This window comes from Tamandua tetradactyla, chromosome 5, assembly GCF_023851605.1.
Source record: "Tamandua tetradactyla isolate mTamTet1 chromosome 5, mTamTet1.pri, whole genome shotgun sequence".
In the NCBI taxonomy this organism is placed as follows: Eukaryota; Metazoa; Chordata; class Mammalia; order Pilosa; family Myrmecophagidae; genus Tamandua; species Tamandua tetradactyla.
Window position 1 is genome coordinate 106,657,568 of NC_135331.1, and position 19,239 is coordinate 106,676,806.

The 19,239-nt window shown below is 34.4% G+C and overlaps 1 long non-coding RNA gene across 2 annotated transcripts in view; it reads right to left on the bottom strand.

Annotated features, from left to right (window-relative positions):
- The window catches only part of LOC143684756 (uncharacterized), a 588,096-nt gene that overhangs the window by 136,003 nt on the left and 432,854 nt on the right, over positions 1-19,239 (bottom strand). For both annotated transcript variants that reach the window (XR_013176149.1, XR_013176150.1), the window contains exon 2: positions 113-266. This is a non-coding gene — a long non-coding RNA (uncharacterized LOC143684756). The remainder of the gene's footprint in view (positions 1-112; positions 267-19,239) is intronic.

Sequence of the window (19,239 nt, forward strand, 5' to 3'; positions counted from 1 at the left end):
GTGTGTACAGGCTTTAGTCTGATGATCTAAAATGTATTTCTCGAAAAAACAAGTCGAGCTTTTTTATCTACTTCGCAAAAATGTTTTAAAAGATCAAAACAATCTTCAGTACCTTTATTGCTGTCGCTATTGTTGTCTTCTTCACTGTTATGTTGGTTATTCGGGCTGGATCCTTTGACACAATGAGCAACTTCTTTATGACTCAAGCAGAGATGATCATAATCAGACCTTCCCACCTCAGTTCTTGTGCAAGGCCAGGTTGTGTTCTACATGGAGGGAGAAAAAGAAACCATTGTCCTAAGGATGTTCTGTTCTGAAGAAGACTGAGGAGCTACACATTCAGAGACCTTTTCCTAACTTCTCTAATTGTACTCCAAAACAGTTCCCTCTTGGAAGTGGAATTTCTCCCATGGAAACATGAGGAGAAAAGAATAGGTTCTTCCTGGCCAATATGTTCAACAATAAAGGATTGTTTAACCATATCAATTGACATGACTAATTTGGAACGCTTTTATTTTATGAATGGAACACAAAGATATTAAAAGTAAGCCATATGCTATTCATAAGAGACAGGCCTAAAACAATGAGACTTAAAAATGATTAGAGAGGAACAGAGAGTTAAATATGTTAAAGGCAATGCTATAAAATTAAGCATGTTTTTAAAATGACACACCATCACTAAGTTAGGATGTGAAAAATACAAAGTTATCACAGTATAATGGGTGAAGTGACCATCACCTTACATCTGAAATTAAAAGAAAAAGCTGAATTTATTACCATCTACAGAATGGGAAATACATGCTCATCTGGCAAGGTCTCTCCAAGCGAAATAGACTGCTGTTCATATAGATAAGTCTTTAGAGGCTTGGAGTTCAAAAATCCATGGACTTCCAGGCATAAGTTGGTTGACATCATCTTCAGAGCTGTGCTAACTCAGGTGAGAAATAATTAGTTCTCATTGGTTGGCACTGAAAAGCATGTTTATTGAAGTGAGCTTGTTCTTGACAGACTGACAGAAGTGAAGGATTGCAATTGATTGGTTGGCTTTCAAACTATATTTACTGAGGTTAGTTGTTGATTGATTAAACAAGTGTATAAGTAATTCTGAATGCTACTCATTACCATGGCTACAGTCTTTTCCTAAGTGCGTGAAGATTTTTTTAATTTTACTTTTTTGTTTTTTTTCACTAGCTTTGTACCATAGTTTCTCTTTCCACATATTAAACATTTCATTTTCTCCTTGTCTAGAATAATCTTGCAATAAATTCAATAAACATATTTTTCAAAAGAAATACCTGTGCAACATAATTTATAAATCCCTGCATGTAAATTTTTTATTGTTCCTAATACAAATGAAATCAAACATGATTTATAAAGAAGAAAGATAAATTGTTAACATTTCCATAGTAAACAGCTTAAATATTCTTTTGTCATTGTCAAATATCAAACAACTTAGGAGGCTATGGATTACTTTGGCCCCAAATTTTCCCCATATGGTTAGTTTTCTGTGTTTTGTTTTGTTTTTATTTCCAGAGTAGGTGGACATGTTTCTTAGAGTACTGACTTAATCAATGCTCAGGGAAGATTATTTATGCTGTGATACATGAATATGACAGCAAGAACTAGCAATTTGAAATTTGTTCAAGAGTTATTGTAATAGTTCATATGTTGTAGAGACCAAAATTTATCCCCAGCATTGTATCTTTTTTCCCTTAATATTAGAATATATTAGGTGAAAATATCCTTATCTAGAAAAAAGTCTGTATTTTCCAGATACCCTTGCAGATTGGTGTGACCAGATGGAGTTTAGAGATGACTAAACTCAGGTCTTCAGGATGAGTAAGAAAGGAGAAATACAGTGTTTAATGAGAAGTTGCCTTGGAGAAAGGAGTACACTCTCCCCCTCTGCTCCCTTGTGGTAAGAAATACAGGGAGGAAAACTAGATTTTGGAAAGCCACACTTGGGCCAGTAGGAAACTAAGGGATAGAATGCTATGAAAGTGTATATAGAATACTATGAAATGTGTAGAGAAAGGCAGAGAAATAAGAAAGAAAACTCATGCATCCCTGGTACCAGGAAGTATCTTACCAGCCCAGGATTGCTTATTTAACCATAGTCATTTGAGGTATTTGTCACATGATAACAGATGCAATATCAACTGATATACCAAATAAATCAGACATATTAATCAGAGTTCTTAATTGCAAACAATAGAAATATGTGGACAGAACTTGGTAATATCGGTTCCTCATATTCCACGCATACAACCACTTTCAATGATCATAACCCAGCAATTAAACCAAAGGCATTAAATGCAATTGAAACCATACTTGGTACATTTTTTGAATCATAATCTGGTTAGCTTGATTAATATCAAAAGGTCAAGAGATATCAAGGCTTCAATTTAGGGAACACTAAATTTAAAGATTAAGGGAATAAACTATTTTTTAGAGGTAGGTACCAAAGTTTCAGTGACTAATCTTGAATTTATCATTGATTTTCATTACCTTCTATACCAAAAGTTAACATTAAGGACTTTTTTCTCTAGGATCTGGAGATACATCAAATTTAGATCCCTTTTCTATATTTTCTAAAGAGCCATTATGTACTTCAAATAAATGGTTCTATGGAGTGGTGGTATAACCTGGGACTGGGTTTGGAAGTCTATCACCATTACCACCACACATGCACAAGCTTCTCTTCTTTGGGAGGTGGAGATTCCTCCAGAAAGTGTTTAGGGAACGTGATATCTGGTAGAAAATTAGGTTTCATTTAAAACTGAGAAGTCATAGAATTGGCCAAAGAAAATGTTAGAAACCTAGAAGAACAAGTCACCAAATAGGATTTCAAATCTGGCATTAGATCAATTGAGTAGTCTATGAAGAACTAGGCATGCATTGCATTTAATGAAGAGAATGAGAAGAATGGGGTGGAGAGTGAAAAGGAGAGGATTTCACTAAATTTACAAATAGTTGTAACAAAGTTGAGTTGAAGCAGTGTGTAAAGAACACAATCTGTTTCAGGGTCTGAAAGAGGAATAGGAAACAATGTCTTTACTGTTGGAGGTTGATGCATGATCTATTATCTGTGAATACTAAAATCCCATTTGGAATTCTATTGTGAGGGAAGAATTCAATGCGGAGGTTGATATTGAGAAATAATAAAGATACTTCTCCACTTTCAGTTAAATAATTTTTGGCAAAGATAATCTTGATGATTACCCAAATATCACACAATTGATTAAAATGTTAATTGGAAATATATATCCAGAATTCTCTGGTCTGGAACTCTTCCTAATAAAAAATAACTTTTCCCTGAAAGCTTTTTGACAGAGTTCAGATTTTTTTATGGAGTTTAAGACTCCACATATGACCTTGCAAGGCAAGATTGCTGACCTCCAGGGAAAAAGTTTTTGATTTTGATCAAAGGCTATGTAAAGCTGAATTTCATGGCTTATTTGTAATACCTCTGGAAATACTTGGGAGTACCTAGAATTCACCGTTTCTGTCATTTTGAGACTTCATCTATTATTGCCACAACTGCTATTCAAGTCTACTTCTCTGATCTCTTCAGTTGACAGTGGAGTTCTGAACTGCAGTTTTATCAAAGTAGTATTTGAAGAAGCAGGTAGTTCATGTTTGACAGGAGTAACAGTGACCGTCAGCTGTGGCCATCTCAGAGGGACCTTTTAGATTTACTAGTCCCAGATCATGTGTGTGCATATAAAATTTTATGACAACTCTGGGAACCATAATCATGTTCTGAAGAATACAATCTCAAAAACGTCTGGAGGGCAGGCCACAGTGGCTCAGCAGGCAGATTTCTCTCCTGCCATTCCATAGATCTGGGTTTGATTTCCGGTGCCTGCCCATGCAAAAGCAAAATATAACATCTGGAGCAATAATTTGAATTGATATTTTATTGCACAACTTCAAAAGAAATTGCCTCCAAATGAATCTCTGTTTATCTCTAAAATCATGGCTTCTCATATGTCTTAAAAAAAAAAACAGGATAGTTCACAGGTTATGAATCAAGTTAATGTTTCATTCTTGAAATACAAAGATGAAAACACTTAGACAGGGGAGGAAAAAGAACCCCATGTTCCAGACTCAGCATGGTAAGCAGAATTATAAGATACCCTCACCTCCTCCCCCAGGTTTTCAGTTCTTGGTAGGCACACCATGTATCATCTCCAACCCCCAACAAATCAGTTGAGCCCTTTCTAGAGGTCTAGAGGTCAGAAATGGCAGAAGAAAGAAAGATTTGAAGCAGCAGCACATGGTCTTTAGCTAGCCTTGAAGAAGAAACAAACTACCATGCCATAGAGATAGCCATGTGGTAAGGAATGGAAAATGACCTCTAGGAACTGACAATGGCCCCTGGTTGATAGCCAGAAGGAAAACTGATCTCAACCCTATATATACAAGGGAGAGGAGCATGCCATCAATCACTGAGCTTGTAATAAGCCCTGAGCCTTAGATGAGATTGCAGCCCAAGCCAATACTTTGATTTCAGTCGTGGGATATTCTGAGCAGAGTACCCAGCTCTGCTGTACCCAGATTCCTGACCTATGGAAACTATGAGATAATAAGATGTTGTCTTAAGTCACTAAGTCTGTGGTAATATGTTACATAGCAGTAGAAAACTAATATTCCTGGAACAGCTACTAAATAGTTGAGTGACCTTGACTAAGCAGTCTCCCTCTCTGTCTGTTTTCTCACCTATCATTAAAATAATGTTTAAGATCCCTGTTTGACACCCTTAAATAAGATAAAGAACTCTGGAATCTAACAGGCATAAATTCACAACCTTGCCCTTCACATCTCATGATAGTAAATGAACTATCATAAATATTGACTCTAATTTATCATTTGGATGTTTAATATATAGGAATATATAGAGGCCAGGAGTGAACACATATTTCAAAATACTTTACTGCTCTCCGCAATCTAGTCTCTTCATGCTAAGTAATCACCAGCAGAATTTTGCATTTAAATTCAAGAACTTTCTGTGAAAAAGAGACAAAGAAAGTGGTTACACATTGATACATAACTTTTTTCTTTACTATCTTGTGTGCTCTGAAATAGATTTTCTGTATAGAACACAAATTCCAGTTTTACTATTCACTTTGGTCATTGTGTAGACACAAATTCCATTTTTACTATTCACTTTGGTCATTGTGTTGATAATTTTTAAAAAGTAGTCATGTTCAAGTGCACGTAGTATATTTCCAGCATGAACTGTAATGAATACTATGCATCTTATTTTACTTGTATAGTTGGTGACAGGGTAGTTGGGGTGAGATGGAAAGCAACAGAAACCCTCCCTGGCTAGCTTGTATTCTTTAAAGTGATGGCTAATTCCTACTGAATTAGAGTTGTAGGCAATGGGAGGTGTGAGACTAGAGGGAAATAGCTGGCATAGAAAATAATTCTCAAAGTAACTGAAAAAGGCATAACAGGTCCCACTATAAATTAAATATGTTAATTATGAGAAGCTGATCAAAGTTCAAAACATAGATTGTCAATAAAATGAGAATATTACAGACAAGATTACTATCATGGATGGGGGAAGAAAAGGAAAGTAAAATTAGACCAATGATTAGAAGGAGAGAATCTAGAATAATTTGGCATTTAAGAAGAGTAATTCAAGGAAAATGTGATCAGTGGTATTAAACTTTGAAAAGAATTTCAGAAGGAAGACTGGAAAAGTTAATCATATGCAAAGCCATTTCTGGATCAGTTTCAGTAGACTGTTGACCAAATCCATCTGGGGAGAGGGTAAAGTTCAAGTCAGATGGTTAGGAAATGGAGTCCAAAAGTATGGACAACAGGTTGATTGCTTTCCTTCAGATGTGGAAGCTATGAATAAGTTCAACATCAAAGACACAAGAAAGTAAACAAGTATGAATAATCAAAAAAGGAAGAGTAAGAGCCTTGACAAATTTATTTTAGGCACAAAAAATTGAGATCTTTGTATATTTTACTTTGGCTGTTGGCAAAATTAAGTTAAATAAGACAAACCAAAAGGCAGCATAGTATCTAGCTCAGAAAAGCTATTTAATAAAGCATAGCTAGGGTTATTATTCAGGCTACTTTTTTTATGATTCTTTAATATATACACCCATCTGTCTCACCTCACTTAATTTATCACCTTGTAGTCTCCATTCACTGTCCACTCTGCGGACATATACATAACATATAATAACCTTCCATCACAATGTAAGTTACCAATATTCCTTTATTAAAATATCTTTTTAAAAGAATAATTCAGTTTTGCCTGCTGTAGAATAAGGACTCAACAAGTAAGGAGGCTTTAGTGAAAACTCACCTCTGGTGAGTCTATAAGAATTGGGATTCCACCCAAACAACCCATTTCACAAAACAACTTAATTTTTAAGGTTGTACAGAAATATAAGGCACCCTGATAATAATCAAAAACAAAAATGATCTTAGTTACTAAGACCTGAAAACTGAAGAACAAAACAAACAACAAAAACAACTACAAAAATCTCAATTAAAATAGCATCCTGACAATACTACTCTGTCTTAGTTAAGCTACCTCTATTGTAAGTCTTAAAATTAGATAGAGTCCAATATTAGTGGTCAACAAGAGGGTAGGGCAAGAAGTATGGGATGTTTGGGGTTTCTTTTTTTATTTCTTTTTCTGTAGTAATTCAAATTTTCTAAAAATGATCATGGTGATGAATGAACAACAATATAATGATACTGTGAATATGATGATACTGATTGTATACTTTGGGTAGATTATATGGGGTATGAATATATCTCAATAAAATTACATTTTAAAAAAGAGTGTCCTGAATCAATATATCTTTGATTTACCTTTTCAGTCTCCTGAATTCTGACTACACTCATCTGTATGATCATTCTTCCCAATATTTCATAGAATTTTCCAATTATCTTATACTTTCATATACATCCACTCCAAAATATAAAAGAAAATTCTGTGATTAAGCTCACAGACAGAATTCTCCTAAAATCAAAATCTAGAACTGGTAATTCATTTCAACACTGATACACACTCAGTTGGATATTCTGACATAGATTTCCTGACAAATGACTGCATGTCCAAAATCGAATTCAATCTTCTCCCTAAAAACAGAAACTTTTCTCATTTAATTATTTTTTTGAGTGAGCTAGTTTTAAATTGGGATCATTTTAATTACTTCTTCTTTGCAGCCCACATCCAAACAGTTTCCAAACTTGATCACTCACAATATCTCTTCATTTACTTTACTCATTTTCATTGACGTGATCTGAGTTTTAGACCCTAACATATTTTGCTGATGTTTTTCAGTGAACTTCAATATAGCTCTGGAATTCCAATTATAAAAAAGATTGAACTTCTCTTGAATATTGAGCTTTTCAATGATCCATTCAATTCTTTATCTCAGAAATGCCGATTAACAATAATGACACCAAATTTTTAGTGGTTTAAAGCTTGGCAAAATTTTCCATATCATCTACTCAGCTTTTTCAAATTACCAATTAAATTTGCATTCTTGCTGAGATATCATATTGTCAAAATACAACCCAAATGAATTGGTGATGAAATTGAGATTTTGGGGAAATATTTTATGGCTTCCATTATCAGAAGGTACATAAATCTTTTTGCACCATTTTCTAACTCACTTATTCATCATAAGGAATAAGCAACTCATAAAAGTTTACAAAAAATGTTATCTCTGTATGAGATAAAAACTGTAAGTCAGTATAATATTGTCATATACAAACTTTTATCATCCTGGGTATCTACAAATTTATCTTTCTTTATAAATGGACATTTTCCTTATCAAAGAGAAATAGAAGCAGTTTTGAATAGAATTTTAAAGTTTTTATTCAAATTTCTAACAATCTAATGAAATTTGATGAATGTCTTCTGTAAGACCAGGGGTAATTACTAATGATAAAAGGACAATTCCTCAAGAATGCATCATAATCCTAAATGTGTATGCACTTAAATAAATGAATGAAAAAATATTGAAATAGAGATCATTTTTTTTACATCAATAATCATAGTTGGTGATTTTAACACTTCTTCTCAGTAGTTGATAGAACAATAGACAAAAAATCAATATGACTATAGATAATTTGAGGAGAGCTATCCACCAATTAAATCTAATTGATCTTTATAAAATACTTCAACAAGAAATATCAAAATACACAGTATTTTTAAGTGCATTGGGAACAGTCACCAGGATAAACCATATACTGCATCATAAAGTACTTTCTCAGTAAATTTCAAATATTACTGTTATTTAGAATGTATTCTTTGACCATCACAGTATTAAAATATAAACATAACAGAAGATATATGATTAAATCTGAATTTGTCAAATTTAAGCAACACATACCTAAATATTCTTTGGGTCAAATAAGATTTCACAAAGGAAATTCTCAATTATTTTTAATCAGAGAAAAATGAAAACACAATATATCAAAATATATTTAACAGAGCTGAAGCAGTGCTTAAAAGATTAGACATTTCAATTGCTCTCTGAGAAAAGAACCTGTATCAACAATAAGGTAATAAACTGTAAACAATCTATAAAACAGCTGTAAATAAAATTCAAAATCTATTTCAACAGCGTTCTACTTCAATCAATTAAATAGAACTAGTCAAGAAATACAGAGAATATACAAAGTCAAAATTTGAGACTTTAATGCATTAATGCAAAAACCCAAGAAACATTAATTTAAAAGAGAGAGAAAGAAACTTCAAATGACTAATATCACAAATGAAATGATGTATCACTTAAATCATACAGACATTTAAAAGGTAATAAAGAGAATACAATAAACCACTTTGTGTAGATAAATTTCTCAACCTAGAGGAAAGCAACAAATTCCTTCAGAAACACCAGTTAAGAAAACTCATTCTAAAAGGAACAGAGAACAGCCTGATAGAACCTTTAAAAATTGACTCTGTTAAATATTTCCACCAAATTCTCTAGGCCCAAATGACTATGCACTGCATTTTATCAAATACATAAGGAACAGGTAATTCCAATATTATCAACATTCTTTCAGGAAAGAGAAGACAAGGATGTTTTTGCAAGAACAGCATGTACCTTATAAAATTTTTTCTTTATCATCAAAATTAAAGAAAATATATTCTAGTATTGTGAAAACTGTAAACACATCAACAAAATATTATCAAATTTATTCTCAACCATGTGGAGTATATTTATTTATAAAAATAAAACACATAATGTGTCACATTAAGATAAAAATGACTAAAAGCACGTTACTCAAATGAGATGAAAACAATGGAACAATAACTTATAAAGTCATTTGACAAAATTCAAGGTGTACTCATGATGGAAAAAATCTCTGAGTATACTATGAGTAGAAATAAATGTTTCTATTTATTATTATTTATACTTTAGTATTTTCACAGGTGATAGAGAATGCCTGTGAAAAGCCTAAAGCAAAAATCAAACCTAACAGTGAAATGCTGAATGTTTTTCCTAAGATTAAAAACAAGGCATGAATGTCTACTGTGACTGTTTATATTCCACATTTTACTTGAAATTCTAGCCAGTGTAATAAGGCAAGAAAATTTTTTAAAAGACTGGAAAAAGAAGTAAAACTGATTTTATTCTTATATGCCATTATAGTGTATATTAAAAAACAAAGCTGCATCTATAAAAAATTAGATAAGTTAATATGTACATTTAGCAATTTTTCAGCCTGTATATACTATATACAACCATGAGCAATTATAAATTTTAATTAATAAACTATTTTGTACAAAAACTTAAAAAATCAAATACCTAGGAATTGGGTGTTAAAGATGTGCAAGACCTCTTCAAAATATTATTGAGACTTAAATAAATGCAGAAATATGTTGTATCCATGGATTTGAGTAAATGAAAAATGTTAAAGATCAGTTCTGTCTCCAAACTAATGTTTGATAGGTTCATTACAACTCCTATCAAAACTTCAGAAGTCGTTTTTGAAGAAAGTGTTAATGTCATACTAAAATTTATGTGAAAATGCCAAAGATCTAGAATAGTGAAATAATAATAAAGTTGAATGACTTTCACTGTCTATTTTCAAAGCTTACTATAAATCTATCGTCATCAAGACAGTGTGGTATTGGCATAGATATTATCGCTCAACTTTTCCAATAAACATGTCTGATATAGGTTATATTTATATTGTGCATTCCTACAGAGATATGCAAATAAAGGGCTCCAGACAAAAATGGAAAAAAATGTTCAAATGGTATATTTATCATACTTATTGATTGTTTTAAACGGAGTCTGAAAGAGTGAGAAAAATATTTAAAACATAATTTCTACTTTGCAGTTTCAGTTTGCTTAACATCTGAGATATAAATATATCTTTGGTCATATATGCATTACATTATGCAGAAAGCTATTGTTTCTCTATCCCTTAGTCCACTATGCTTTTGTCTGTGATCATATCAGTTTTTATTGACTGATAGTATGACCACAGAGAGGAAGCAATAGACTAGAATGAAACAATTACAACTCTAAATTTCATTCTAACACAGATTTACTATATTAAAAGATACATGTTCCTCCTCATGCAGTTACTGATGATTACAGATAGTGTATTTAGTTTACTACTGTAATATATCTGCTGCCTTACAACAGGGTTTCCTGGACTATTATTTTGTCATCATATCAATACACAGAATTTGGCATTTAATGTATGTATTTATAATATATATCTAAGTAATATTAAATGTAGTTAAAATCTTATACTGAAGTTAAAACTGTTGCCTTCATATTTACTCTTTGTAGCATAACTGTGTTTTTCTTCACATTGTTTATTTTTTAAGGCAAATGAATTATTTATTTTACTTAGTACATGCCCTAAAGCTGCTTAACTCTGATTTTTGCACTTGAGATATGCACTGAGTCAAATAATCAGTTTTCAGTTATAAAACAAGGTATAAGAGATTTGTACACATTTCTTCTTTCTTAGTCTTTTTGAAACAGTGGAAACTATTAACTAAAAAAAACAGTATTTCAAAACTTATTCTGAAAGCATAAAATATCTACTGTAGTAAAAGAAATCTTAACCTAGCTGAAAAAGTCATTTATTTTGATGCCTAATAACTAATCTCCTTACAATACGGTTTTCAGACTTGGATCAAATCTTGTTACTAGAATATATTCTGTATTATATGCTATGACTCTCAGTTTCCTGAGGCAGAAAGGTGTAGTGGAAAAGACAGATTTTTAAAATTGTTTGTTGTGCTAATTACATATTAGATGTATATCCATGTACAAGCAGACAACATCCAATAATTTCAACTTTCAATATCTATATAATCATCTCTATAAAACTATCTTGTTAAAGTGTCATGGAGGTTCAGTGAGATTCTTCAGGTAGTTTGTTTAGGACACAGTAGGTACTCAATAAAATCAAGCCATTCATCCTTCCTTAAATCAAGATCCTTCAATGTGCTATATTATTGTCTCTACATGTGGTTTTGTGACCTTCAATGTGAATCGGAAATGACTACATTTATGTTTACATGGCAAAGCTTTAAAAACTCAGACAATTTTGTCTCTTATCCTTACCTAAAATAAGTGATTAAGTTTGATTTACAGCCCTTAAATGTGCAAGAAACTTGAATTCTCTGATTTCAATATGGAGTATGCTGACACAGCAAAACTAGATTATCTTTAAATACAAAATAAATATTTGCTCCTGTGTAGTTTAAGAGAGAAAGAATGACATGGAATCAAAGTAAATGGGATAAGATAATAAAACAAACTAAAAGTTACACAGTATTTACTGTGTTTCAGTTATGATTATAAAAGTGAAAATTCCCATACATATTCTCTTTGTTAAAAACATTGGATTAAAAAAATCATATACAGACTTAATTTTCTATACCTCAATCCAGGAAATAGATAATGATGAATAGAAGGATGGTAGATAACAGCTTTCCTTTTAGGGGAAGTTTAATTGGATTTCCCATTGAAAAATAAACGGATGGATTAAAAATGGCAGCCCAAATATCACCATGATTTTAATGAATTCATTTTTCTTGGGGTCTGGAAAATATCTTGACTATAGTGAGAATATTTTCTCTAAAGACAGAAAATCTTTCAGGGGAGTAAGTCAAATATACTCCACAATCACCTCTCTACCCCCAATGCGCCAACCTTAACTAAATTCTAATTTTTAGTCTCACTCTAATTTAATTTTTAAAAATAATTTTTTGCATCTGCTATCATTATATAGAGTTGACATAGAAGGAAGTTGAGTTCCACCTATTTTCTCTGTGGTCAATAAATGACGTTTTGAATGGATTGAATTTCCAATGTCAACTCTAATTTTTGTTTCAAAAATAAAACAAAATCATTCAAAATAAAACAAGAATAGCATGATCACTCCTAACTGCATATCAAAATCTTCCCAAGGCACAGACACTGATCTTAGCTTTAAGCTATTTTACAACCGGAGAAAAGTTTTATAGCTGCAGGTCTCAAATATGAGCATTCTCTGTGAACATTTGTCTGATCTTCATACCCTAACAATACTTCTTTTGTAACTCCACTAAATTTTTGCATATAATGCACCTCATTTCTTTAACTTGTCTCCATTTTTCTAGATTATCACCTCCGCATGATCAGAAACAACATTTTAGTCATCTCTGAAGACGTAATACTTGATCAAAGCAATTTCCACAAGTTCCATCTCTTTTTTGCAAAATTCTTCTGTTCTTTCAGACCTTTCATCAGCAGCTAAAATGGAGAATTTATGGTGCACACCTGGTATACAAGTTTGCAGTTTGGTGGTGAAATTACTTCACCCTATGTTTTCTTTTATTTGTGTTTTTATTTTGTTTTTCTTAACAGAAAGCAGCTTGCATAGTTTAAAGATATTTCTTGTGATCCTTTCATATTCACTTAATATGATGTTTAAATTACTTTCTAAAGAGGTCAACTTACAGAATTGAGTTTACGTATACAATATTCAAAAATAACATTAAAAAGCATATAAGATAGATTAATGAGTAGTCTCTCCACAATTCTACTATTCCTCACTCCTTCCATTTGCCGAGAGCATACAATATGGAGCTTCAGTTTTATTACAAAGAACTCCAAGAAATGGACATATTGTTTTGTTGAATCAGAACATTGCTATTTAAATTCTATATAATATAAATGATCCATTTCCCAAGGTTTAAAATCCTGTCTTTGTTATGATTAATACCATTTAAAGAGCTGCTAAAACCCAAAAACTGGGATTTAAGAATGGAATCCCACTGAAACGCTATTTTCAGTAGAACCAAATTTGTTTAATGTTTTTACTTCATTACCAATAAATATGGAGTTGTTCATGCATTATTCCCATAAACAAAGACTAAGCTTTTCTGTTTCTCCCTCTCCATGCATGCTAGCATGCACATACTGAATTATTTCATCTGCTATTTGAATGAGTGGAATCTATGGAACTGTCATTTGTTTAGCTTTAGTAAAGAGAGTAATGTGTTGATGGCTGTGGTAGTTAGATTCAGTTGTCAATTTGGCCAGGTGAAGGCACCTAGTTCTGTTGCTGTGGCTATGAGCCAATGGTATGTGAACCTCATCTGTTACTGCTTTACATCTGTAGTTGGCTAGGAGGTGTGCCTGCTGCAATGAATGACATTTGACTTAATTGGCTGGTGCTTAAATGAGAGAGCACAACGTAGCACAGCCCAAGCAGCTTGGCATACCTCAGCACTTGCAGCTCAGCCCAGGCCTTTGAAGATGCAGAAAGGAATCACCCAGGCAAAGTTGTCGGAACCCAGAAGCCTGGAGAGAAGGTCAGCAGAGATCACCCTGTGCCTTCCCATGCAAGAAAGAGCCTCAGTTGAAAGTTAGCTGCCTTTCCTCTGAAGAACTAGCCAAATTAATCCCCTTTTATTAAAAGCCAATCCTTCCCTGGTGTGTTGCATTCAGCAGCTAGCAAACTAGAACAATGATGGCTAACTTCCTTTTTAAAAGTGGAAAATAATACCTGCAATTATTTTGCCTATTTGAATACAGAAAACTTACTTTTAGTCTAGGTTGTTTCCTAACTAATAGTGCCTATTTCATTTTAATTGGGAAAGATTGGTTCCTACGGGTGTACAGTCATTTTAGTTAAAGATTCAATTTGCCCATATCAGATTACTTCAAAAGTTATATTTGGAGGGTAGAATTGCAGGTGCAATATTATTGACTGGAGTAATTTTTTTGGAGACAATAGAAGACATATTAAACAAGTATCTACCCTTCACTTTATGACATAATTTTGGGGGATGATAGAGAACAAATGTGGTCTTAATCTTTAAATTCATACATCTTTAAAATACAAAGACCATTTCTTGGATGTTCAGTTGTATTTTGTCACATTACTTAACTGTTGTTAGTAAGACATTCAGAATTTGACCCATTTTTCTTATTATTTTTTAGCATATATGTGTGTGCTACATTTGCTATTTGGAGTAATTCTAAACCATTACTTCTTTAAATCAGCCTTATCCCAGAAGCTTCACATTCAACCTAGTTGTCAATATGAAACAACCACCGGTGCCTAATCATTGTCAAAATAATCGAGAGTACCAGATATTCTAGAAAGTTTTGTGCTTGGGTCTGTTTCATATCTTAAATATATTCAGAAGAATGTATATAATCAGAATCTGATATACTTAGCCTCCCATCTACAGCTCTGTGAATTAGGGTTTAATTTCAGATTATTTTCTAATTAATATCTAGTCCTGATCACAGTAGCTAATCACAATTCCTTATTTCACCTATCTGATACTGTTCACAATATCTAATCACTATTTCTTGTTTCACCTGTTTCCTCAATTATTCCTTGACCAATATATGCAGCATTCAGCGAAATACTCTATTTGGTCCACAGTGAATCAATTATCAGGTTATGAAGCAACCTGAGTTTGAGAGAGTAAAAGAGGAATATAAGATGAATAGGAAATATATTTTCCCACTAACATCCATCAAGGCGTTAAAAAGTCTCATGTAAAATCTCTTAACTAAATAAAAGTCATTCCATTTGTTTTGGAGAGGGGTTCCATACCTAGAATCACCTTGTGATCCAAGATGGGCCTGTGGAGGTCCCCTAAAAGGCATGTGATATGCTGTGAGGATGTGTGTGCCTGTGTTGGGGGTGGGGGGCAGGACCTTTGAGAAAGGCTAATGGTTTTTTGGCTGCTTTCCAAAGGTTGTAATAGTCTGAGAAGATCTAGACAACATATTTGAATAGATAAGATATTTCAGAGTCGAATTTCTGACAATATCATCCAACTGTTCTGTAAATTGTCCATTACACTACAGACTTCCAGGAATGCAAAAGCTTTATTGCACATCCATGCATATCCTGCAACACTCTACCTTCTGTAAGTGCAGAAAGAGCTAATAATTATCTAGGGTAAAATCTGACACTCATTTGTCAAGTTTCACTGAACATCAAACCTGGAAATTTGCAACATCTGTCAAACTGCTGATTATGGAAACAAATGACAAAATAATTACTGGAATACCAGCTTTCTTGAGGAATCTCAAATTTCCTTACATTTCTAAGTGCGTTCTATATTCATTCACTGTAGGAAGGGGAAAATACCTGTGCTCAAATCACATAGGGAAGATAGTTTTATATACTCACCTCATAAATCCAATAAATAAACAATAATCATAAATCCAATAAATAAACTATTAAAAATTGTCTTCCTGTACATTCTTATTACATCTATCTAAACTGGAATCTGTACTCCAGACTCCTCAAGAACACTCATTACAAACACATGCATGAAAGCAAATGCAAACAGATTGTCAGAAATAATTACCTTCCATTTTTTGAAGTTACATCTTCTTGGAAGTTTGAGAGGTTGCACAAGGTCTAGCACACTAACTGTGCAGTGACTCTATTGGAAACTACATTTCCTCTAAAACTTTAGTCACCTGGAGGCTGCACACTTTATTACCTGCAACATCTCAATCCTAGCAATTCAGATATGAGTTAAAGAACAAAAAAATTACACTAGTTCATGAAAGAACATTCTTATATTTGTAGTACTAACCAGTCATTGTCCACAGCAGGGTTCACTGTGTTATACAGTCCCATGTTTTATCCTCTAGCTTTCCTTCTAGTGGTAGACCCGAGCCTCGACTTTACTTTTCAACAACAATCACACAGATAATTCAGTGCTCTTAACTGTACTCACAATAATGTACTACCATCACTTCTATCCAAACATTTACAATAGGCCTAATTAAAAATTCTACTAAAATTAAGCATCATCTCCTCATTCTCTACAATAGGGGAGTTAAGGGGTAGGGTTTTTCTTTATGGAATAATGAAAATGTTCTAAAATTGATGATGATGATGAGTGCACACTGTGATTATACTGCGAGCCATTGGTTGTACACATGGGATGGATTGTATGGAGTACAAATAAATTGCAATAAAACTGCTTTAAAATTAGACTAAAGGAATAAATAACGCAGTTTAAACCTTAAAATAAGTGTGCTCTATTGTTCTTTGCTGAAATACACATAATTAGCCATTGAGTTGTTATGGTAGATGTATTTAAGTTTTTGGTTTTGTGGAAAGGAAAATAACTACCTCTGATCATATACAACACTCTAGTTTTAGGGCTGCCCCTGGGTCCACATCTAACACCTGGCATGTTTTTGTTTGGTCTGCAAGGTACAAATGATTTTCACGTTTTTAAAGGATTAAGGAAAAAGAAAAAAAGAACAAAGAAGAAAATGTGGCAGAGACAGATGTGGAGGATGTGGACAGTAAAGCCTGAAATATTTGCAATATGGTACTTTTCAGAAAGTTTGCCAAGCACTATTCTAGTTTGTTTAGTTATACACAACTATTCTCATTTAGGGAACTCCAAATATTTTTGTATGAAAACACAAATATACACAATTGTTGGAATCCCTATTGTAGTCATGTACAATTTAAGGAATTCCAATTATAATCATAACTTATTACACACAGACATAAACAGGTACAGACAACCATGCCAGGCTGCTAACAAATATGTGGAATTCCACCTGGCAGTAAAAAGGGAGCGCCAGACATAGCTAAAGACTTGTTCACCTTCCATCACTGATTAACCACTATTTTTTTTTAAATGTATTTTTTATTGTTTTACCTAAAGTCATTTCCTCTTTTATTCCCCCTAAATTGTCCACCACTAACCACTCACCACAGGAAAGAAGCAATTTAGGGGTGTGACCTTTTTATTTTCTTTGTTTAGGGTGAAAAAAGAAGTGCTGCCTCTTTAAATGCCAGAAGCAAGCAACAGAAGCAGACATTTAATTTAGTATTGGGATTTCTCACTTGAACCCTGACCACTATCTCACTGGAGAGAGCAGCCTACCTGAGATTATCTAGTACATATCTTATTTTTTCCTGTGCCATTTCTTACCCTGGGTGTTCTTCCTGCTAGATGGGAAAAAGTATAATTATAGCACTATGGTTCACTTCATTTCCAACGCAGCATGATGGCTCCGCAGGATCCCCTTGGCCTGGAGCAAAACATTTATCCCAGGAGAGGAGAGAGGGTGTGAGAGTTACAGCACACCCTGCTCTAACTCCCAGGTGTGAGTCAGCCCCAGTAGAGCCGTTTGGGGAGCTGGCCCAAGGGGAAGAGGCTGCAGGTCAGTTTGCACTCGATCTTTGCCAGGCTGTGGCTGCCAGGCGCACCAGGTCGCCCTCTGGCTAGAAGCGGTTGATTCCTAGGAGGCCACTGCGGGCAGGGTGAGGAAAATGACCGGTGAGGGTTCAAGTACAAGCCCAGCCTGTGGCAGTACGACTCGAGCCCACTGCAAATCACCTGCTGCGGCATCCTCCGCCAAGACCAGCACACTCACAGGTGCGACGCCAAACCCCTCTACCCGCTACCTACGTCTACTCTCATCAGAACAGCCCACTCCCCCTACCCTGTTGCCATCGCCCAATCTTACCTGCCCATAGCACCCCCTCTGCTTTGCCAGTACTTATTTTCGCGCAATCGCTTCTGTGATCTTTCCCTCCCGCACCCTCTGCACTCTTTTCTACTTTTACAAGCAGCAGGTGCTACAAGACAGTGAATACCTAAAGCAGCTGCTCCTTGACTTCCTACGGCGCCTAGCTGATTCCGCTGCTCCCTCTACAAGTGTGGGTGGTTCTTTTTCTCTTTGCTTTCAACTCAGTTCTGCAGCATCTTTACCCTCTGCCCGATTCTCACCTGGGTGGAGGTGGCCAGTGCATAGTCGCATCACTAAAGTGCATTTCTTCTCCGTTTTTGAGGGATTACGGTTCCTAACTGGAACTTTGATGGCAGTGATAGTTGCTTATATGTGTCCCACTGGAGGGAGCAGAGTGGGGAAGAGCAGGGAAGATGGAAAGGGGAAAATCTCTCTTTAAGCCCATTTATTTTTAATATTTTTTGTTCCCCCCACCCCATACCACCCTTACAAGAGAGTGTGGTTAGAAGTGAGGTGAAGATGGTGAGGGCCCAACACATTCGGGGCTATTATAGAAGGAGAAGCTGATGGGGGCAGAAGTAAGAAGGTCTATATGTCTTCATATTGCTCTGCTAGCAAACTTTGTTTTGATTTGAAGAAAAAAATGTAAAGATGGATATGCTGCATTTCAAACAAATAAAACATGTGCTCTCCTCAACACACCTCTTAAAACTTGCTGCTGCAGGCTCAGAGAAGCCAGTTCTCTGTGAGAGCCCTTGGCTTCCTCCTGGAAAAGAGATTTGCCAACAGCAGCAGTCTTTGCTGTTTGTGCCTGAATAACTGCCCACGTTGAACTTTAAAATTCCTTGGCTCTCCGTACTCATTCTTTGTCTTCTTCAGGACAAAGGACAAGCATTCTCACATCTGGACCATCACCACACTGTATACCATCCCACCTCCACAATTTTTTGGTTTGTATATATTTCTCAATTAGTTTGACTCCCTGGACATAGACAGAGTCACAGATCTGAAAGGCTGAATTCCTTTCCTTCTCTGAGTTGAAATCCAGCAGCAAAGTGCTTACATTCTAGCTATAGATATTGGTTACTTCTTTGTATCCAAGGAAACAGTAAACAAGACAAGGGAAAGGAAATGAGGCTCACAGTTGCGGTTCACTGATATGGGACTTATGAGATTAATTTATTTTATGAAAAGGGAAAAAGAAAACTTCCACTGGGTTCAGTCACTTCAATCTTAGCAAGGCTGTCTGTCA